Raw genomic sequence first — 8,329 nt, 5'->3', positions numbered from 1 at the left:
AATAACAAACAGCTACAAAATATATATTATAAAACAATTAAATAAGGTCATGTACGCTTTTTGTAACCAACCACATTATTCCCAGATTATACGAATATATGTATACTAAACAATCAGTTGCTACTTGAAAGTATAACCTACGTTGAAGTTAACAAGGTAGTAAAAAAGAAATTTAATTACCTACTATTTGTTGGGCTCAGATAATAGGAATTGGTTAAGTAAGTTTACTTATATATAAGGTTTAAAATAATTATAGTTTCATGTTTATATTTTTATTACACCACATTTTAAATATTAATCATCTTAGTTTTAAAAATATTAACGGAATTAACCAAAATTGTTTTAATAAAGATACATCAAACAAAATTTTGAGGAAAAATCTATAATATATTTAGTAACAGATAAAATCAGAGACATAATAAAACTCACATTTCCTAGTAAGTGGTGTTTGGTGACAACGCATTAGGATGCACTCGGGAGCTCTCCCGTAGGATGACACGGTATTTGGAGAACATTCGGGAACGGAACGCTTCCGCGGAAACGCTGTCGATGCGATCTGATTTCGAGGAAAGAAGCACACGACTTTTAAACACGTTGGAAATGTAAATTTTATGGTGTGTTCGGCGAAATGCTGGAATCAATATTCTTAACTTCTATCTGTGTGTTTACTTAGTATTTTTTTTGTTTCAATATATCGCTCCTTCAATACAAAAGCACCACAAGTCAAAAAATTTCAAAAACGTTATTTTTGCATAAAATGCATCTTAAACGATGAAACTTTAATATTTCGCGAAAACAGCCATTGTTTTATGACTATAAACACCCGTAAACGCACACACGTTAGTTTTGTTTTGTACCGTTTTTGTAACTGAGTTCCGCGAAAAAGTACCATATTGTTAGTTGTCAGCAGTCATTCGGCACAAGCACACGCTTTTTTTGTGTAAAACTACCACATTCCAAACAACTGCTAAAAGACGCGTGAAATCATATATTTAAAAGTGCCACATTCAAAAATAATTACCTTTTGCAGATCACATACTTGTAAGTATCTTATCATTTTATATGCAATAGTACAATGTTTGCAAATTGGTTAGTTTTGAATTAATACATGTGGTATTTGCTCTTATTTTTGTATGCAATACCACCATATTTTGAATTAAGTGAGTTTTGCAAATAAAATTCTTTAAGTTAAAGTATCGTATTTCGAAATATGGCATTTTAGTATTTGAAAGTAATCTCTAAATAGATGTTATTTTTAATTAAAAAGCAATGTTTAGTTTTAATGCTGCTATTTTGTCTGAAAGTTTTTTATTGTACACTATAAGCTTCAAGTGACAAATCCCACTTTCGTTGCGGGCTATACCTACTCGTTCCATGTAGGTATCGCGCAAGCCGCAGTAGGGTTCAACAACCTACCTACTCATTTTACCTTTTTTTTTGTTCAGCATGACATCAAGAGCGTACCGTATTTTGAACTTGGTACCACCTGAGGAATATGATGCTGATGAGATAGAAGATAGCAAATCATCCGTACCAGATAGTCAATTTGATTTAGATATTCTCAACTCTGATGAAGAAAACGAAGATATTCCAGAAACGCCTCCAAAACACAGAACATTCAATAAATCATCTTTAGTCATCCCAGAAACAGACTCAGACAGTAACTCTTCATCTGATGAATCTTCTAGCTCTTCGAGCAGTTCTAGTTCTTCAAGTAGCTCCAGTTCTACAAATAGCCATAAAGATTTCTCATCCGATGATAGTGTCAAAGATCCTACGTATGAAGATCAAGATCAAAGAAATGATCAAAGAAGATGAAGATCAAAAACGCAAAACCCAGTCAGATTCCGAAGAAGAGCAACAACCACAAGCGCAGTTACCTGGCATTCAAGATTTTCCACAATCATCAGCCGTAGATAACCAGGAGTTATTCAAAATTAATTCACCATTACCTAGAGTTGATGACCAGCCACCTAGCGTTGACGAGCACCCATCTAGCGTAGACGAACAGTCTCCTAGTGTTGATGTTGAATCGCGCCGTAAGCGTGGTAAAAGAAAAGCAGAACCGCTTTTATGGAAACGAAACCAGAGCAAGCTATTATACATACATAGAAGTATAGGACATACCTTTATTTTTCATAAAGGTATGTCCTATACTTCTATGTCCAAGTCCAAAAAAGTTTATGATGCCAAAAAAGTGGGTCCTGTATGTTCCGATAAATGTAAATTGAAATGTTCTACAGAGTTTACGTTTGAAGAAAGAGAACATATCTTTGAAAAGTTCTGGGATAGCGGTGATCTGGAAATCCAACGACAGTTTATTCACAATCACATGACCAAGATAGAACCAAAATATAGATACGTTCGTGAAGGTACCAGTCGCAAAAATTGTAATCACGCATTTTATCTGACTCGAAATCATATAAAAACTCGGGTATGTAAAGTTTTCTTCATGAATACCCTTGCAATCTCAGATACTGTAATTAGAACCGTTGTCAAGAAGCAGTCCGAAACTGGCGTGCAACTTAAAGATAAGAGAGGAAAACACGACAACCATAAGAAACTAGACGCAGAGCTGACCGATGGTGTCAAAGCACACATTAATTCAATACCCCGCATAGAAAGTCATTACTGTAGGGCGCGATCGACTCGGGAGTATATTGAGGGAGGGCTTACAGTCGCGGCGCTATATCGACATTATCTGGAGAAATGTGAATCTGAGAGTGCACAATACGTTTCATATCAAGCATACTACAACATATTTACACATGATTTTAACATATCTTTTTGGCAGCCTAAGAAGGACCAATGCGAAGATTGCATGGCTTACCAAAACGCTGAAGATAAATCGTTACTACAAGAGACATACGACGGGCACTTGAAGCAAAAGACTCTTGCTAGAAATGAAAAAGATAGAGATAAAGAGCTTGTGAGTAATACCTTCGTCGTCGCTGTGTACGATCTCCAAGCGGTGATGCCTTGTCCACGGGGTGATGTATCTAGTTTTTATTACACGTCTAAATTAAATTTACTTAATTTCACAATAACTGAGCTCGGAACAAAGGACACAACTTGCTTTGTATGGCATGAGGGAGAAGGCGCCCGAGGTATTAATGAAATTGGTTCCTGTGTTTTAATGTATCTGAGAAAACTGAATGATAATGCCACGGAACCTTGCGATGTAACTTTCTATAGCGATAATTGCTGTGGGCAACAAAAGAACAAATTCATGCTTGCAATGTACCAATATGCGACTCAAGAATTGCCAAACATCAAGAGTATTACTCATAAGTTCCTTATAAAAGGCCACACACAAAATGAAGGAGACTGTGTTCATTCGGTCATTCAACGTAATATTACTAGAGCATTAAAATCATCTCCAATTTACGTTCCAGACCAGTATATCACTCTGATTAAAACAGCGAAGAAAACTGGAAAGCCTTATACTGTTGAAGAACTGACACATGAGAATTTTTTTGACCTCAAATCTCTGTGTATAGGAAACTACAATATAGATGATAATGGCAATAAATTCAAATGGGCTGATATAAAGATTCTGAAGACAGATAAAGTAAGCAATGGCATATTTTTCTTTAAAACGTCCTACGAAGACGAAGAGTTCAAATCGGTATCTACGTTGAGAAAACGCCGCACGAAGTCGAACCCAGTACCTGATAATAATTTGACTCTAAACCAACTTTACACTGAAAAGCTTACTGTTCCTGAAGCAAAAAAGCAAGGGATTCTAAAGCTAATCCAAAAAAATGTCGTGCCAAAATTTTATGAATCTTTTTATAATAATCTCTAAATTCGTGCATAAGTTACTGTTGTGAACTGTTTTTGATGTTTTAGTTTAAGTTTTTTTTATACCTTTACGAGCATTACGCTCTATGTAGTTGTAAGTCAACCTTTTATGAAAAATATATTTTTGTAAGAACACTTTTATACCACGTTTATGTGCTTTATACGGTTGTGATTAGTGTAGAATGTAGATCAGGGAAAAAATTTTGGAGGTGTCTACTCCATAAGTAAAACAATACAAATTAGTATTATTCCATTGAAAAAGTCTGATTTGATCGTGACTAGGTATAGCTTAAAACATTTTATTATTAAAGTATAGTTATTTTTTACTTATTATTTCTTTAATCGGTTGTTCAAAGAGGTTTCAGTGAACGTAAAGTGAGAATAATTACAAGTACCTACATTGTTGTAACTGATAGTTGTTAAGTTTTAGGAGGCTAGTTAAATACCTGGATAGTGTATTTACTATTACAATAATTCTTATTATTTGTTTTGTTAATTCTATGCAAGAGTTTTTTGTTTTTATAGCTTAAAAGGTTTGTTTTGTTTGTATTAAGTTAAAAACTTAAATTTATTCCTCTTACCTACTAAAAAGGTAATATATTAATTAGAAGACTTAAATATTGATCTCATGGTATGTTTATTTAACTTGAAAACTGATAATAAAACTCAAATTTTCCTTATTATGTTGGTTTCATTTATAAAATTTGAATGTTCTTGAAGTCGAAGTCTATATACAAAACTAACTTATCTGCATTTTTTCGAGGATCTATTTGAGGTATGGTTAAGATTGCTTTATTTAAAAATAGTCTATTTAATTACGCGTCTTTTGATACCAAAAACATTACTTAATTACCCATAGATTATAAAAAAAAACACAAAATTATCCAAATTATTTTTTCAAATGCCTCTCCTGAAAAATTTGCTTATTTTGACTTGTGGTGCTTTTGTATTGAAGGAGCGATATAACCCACAAGCTTCCGCTCGAAACTTCAGTGTAGCTGTTATTCTGTATTATAGGTTTATTATGGCGTGAAAATGAGTGATTCCCAATACAAATTTGTGCATTAGTATAATAAATTTATACATATCTAATATACGATAAAATAATCTTAAGAAGAAATAATCTAGTATATTCAGTGACAGTTCTGTACGTCAGTTCTATTTATTCTGTGGTTTTCAGTGGTTCCACTAAATGTGTTTAATTTACTCGTACATGAAGACACTCAATCAAATGAAGAGAAAGTGTCAACACAAGATATAACAATAGCAGTACTGAAATTGAAATAATTAAAACAAAAGCGTGTCCAACTTTGTACACAAAACGTAATGCGGATTTATCAAAACGGTCCATTGTCTTCCGCAAATTGAAGGAATCGCATCTCAGATAAAGGGGTTTTATTTCTGTGCGAATGAACGATGTTCAGACACTTCACTGCTATAGGAAGTTTTGTAAAGAGGCAGGGCCGGAATAAGCTCTGTAAGTAACTTGAGTAACATAACAGAGCCTTTTGTGTAGGGACAGTTTCATTTCATCATGAAATTTATTATACATACTAAGGAATTGCGCTTCGGAGCTACGCACGCCCGCGGAAATTTTGAGTAAAAAGTAATTATTATGTTATTCCAGGTTTTATTTAACCGTTTATCAAATTTAATCAAAATCCGATCAAAATTCTTACAAACTTTCGCATTTATAATTCAGTAGGATAGGACGAGAGAGATAAATTGACTAAGCGGGCGGTCCGTATATTATTTGTCATATCTTCTACCTCAATACGGCCCTGCACAGATGCCCAAACATCTAGAGGTTTTTAGACTTGTGTTTCTCTCAGTTATTTCTTGCAATTGCTTTTGTGTTCGTTATCTTCTTGAGCTTACCAATTTATAGTTATTATACGGGCTTAGGGTGGAACGATCGGCACGCCTTTGTTTGCCTTTGATAAGGGCGCTATCGGAATTGGAAGTTACGTAAGGCCGTGGAATCTCAGGAGACATCCTAATTTAACCTTTGTTATATTCCAAGAAATCTGTTAAAATCTTACAATATTGTTAACGCGAAGTATGGATGAATTGTTGTTATCACTTCTCACACAAAAACTTTACTTGCATTAATACAAGCATCAGAAGACCATACAGTTTCAAATTATAAAATCCAGTTGCAGACTAATGTTAGTTCTCTCTAATACTATATGTATGTATTTTTTGGTACTTTTAGAAAGACAGAAAAATATCAACATTTTTCACATTTATAATATTAGTATGAATTTTTAACTTACATCAATATCGAGAGATACAAAAGAAAATCAAAAGAAAAATCTTTTCATGGTGTCATATTAAAAGCTTTTCACGTACTCAGAATTATAAATAACGATCTTGAGAAAGGGCTTATGTGTTTTTCTAATGCGAAGCCATTTATTTGTGTCGTGCGGGCATTACCCTGTGTAAGGACAAAATACCCCCGCGTTTTCAGCGCAGAAGTATATGTAAAGGGTTAATCTGGACTTTGTAGGGCTTTACAATTATTAACTGCATAAATACTTACGTAATACCTTAAAGAATTCCCCTTTACAGAGTACACAATATACAGAGTTCGATGTTGTTAAAACAAGAAACAAAAACAAAACCTTCAACGGTGATATTGTTAATGTTTTTCCAGCATTGTATACCGTAAAAAATGATGACACATTTATCGATTCACAGTCAATATTACTGAAGGAATTGATTACTGATTGAATGAATTACTGACGCTGACACCATACAGATACAGATACCTACTGAAGAATTAGTTAAGTACAAATAAGTATATATTTATGAAATCCTATATAATATATCTATGATATTTTTACGTGAAAACCTCTTTTTGCTTCGATCGCGAATGTTCCACGAAATAACAACTGAAAATTTTAAGTTTCAGTCTATGGTTATCCTACGCGCAGGTGGAAATTCTCACAGTAGGTGAGTACTGCAGAACTAGAACTAGTGCTGGTAAATGGACTAAGTATGGAAGTAAAGTTGAGCCATTAGCCAGTTGAAACGTGCCTGGGGAGAACGGATACAGCAAGGAGTGAAATTGTAAAATAATCAAAGAATAAATGTGAAGCTGAAAAACAAAATTTTATTGTGATTTTAAAAAATCTGTTAACGCTCTACTTTGCGTCTCAGTATTGCTTTCGTATTTAAGCATAATAGCAAAAACTTTGTTTATTATTTGTTTTGTATTTAAAACTTTCAATGATAGATAGGTAGTTAGTTACTTATGAGTTAGAGATGAGAATGTATTCAGGTAACCTTAAACACAATAGCATATTAATTCATTCTGTCTTGTAGAAGTAAAAACATTTTCCGTACTTATATTATTTTTTAATAATATACATGTTTCACATTACTTATATTATTTTTAATAATATAAGAATATATGCAATTTATTAAATAATTTAAAAAATCTAATTTTCAAAACTTAGCCTTACATTAAAGGCTATCATATTTACCTATCTTATTTTGACCTATCCGACTTGCCCTAAGTATCTACCTGTTCTATTTTTAATTTGTGAGAAACCCTTAACAAACTGCGGCTTTGTTTGCAATGCAACTGTCGATACTAGTGGAAAATAGCCTGCGCAAGCCATTGCGTGTTGTAAGTATGGCGTTTTGTTTGCACTTTATTTCAACAGAGTCGCAATGTAGGTCCATTTCTGTATAGGTCACTTTAATTCTACTATAACCTGTTCTAACGCCTAAAACTAATACGTCCGCCCCTGGGTTTATTATGAAACAAACAGTAAATTTATACCAGCTTCCGTCCTGGCCTTCGCTTTCGTAGGAAATTCGGGATAACAAGTAGATACTTCATATGTTATTCCAGGTTTTAATCCACTCGTAACACTTCATCAAAACCCGTTGCGTAAATTTAGCGTAAATCAGTAACAAACATTTATCCACACAACCTTACAAACTTTAGCATTTATAATACTAGTAGGAGATTACCATAATGAAAAAGTTACATACATACATACATACATAAAATCACGCCTCTTTCCCGGAGGGGTAGGCAGAGACTACCTCTTTCCACTTGCCACGATCTCTGCATACTTCTTTCGCTTCGTCCACATTCATAACTCTCTTCATACAAGCTCGGCGGTTTCGGGTACTTTTGACCTGACCCTTTACCAGGACGTCCTTAATTTGATCAAGATACGTTCGTCTAGGTCTTCCCACTCCGACCTTTCCCTCCACACTCTCCTTGTATATCTGCTTAGTCAACCTGCTTTCATTCATCCTCTCCACATGACCGAACCATCTTAACATACCCTTTTCTATTCCTGTAACTACATCTTCTTTCACATCACAACATTCCCTTATCACGCTGTTCCTTATCCTGTCACTCAATTTCACACCCATCATACTCCTTAACGCTCTCATTTCCACTGCATTTATTTTGCTTTCATGCTTCTTTTGCCATACCCAACTTTCACTCCCATACATTAATGTCGGGACCAACACGCCCCTGTGCACAGCCAGTCGAGCC

The sequence above is a fragment of the Amyelois transitella genome, chromosome 4, assembly GCF_032362555.1.
Source record: "Amyelois transitella isolate CPQ chromosome 4, ilAmyTran1.1, whole genome shotgun sequence".
Taxonomy (NCBI): domain Eukaryota; kingdom Metazoa; phylum Arthropoda; class Insecta; order Lepidoptera; family Pyralidae; genus Amyelois; species Amyelois transitella.
This window is presented reverse-complemented; position numbering follows the sequence as displayed.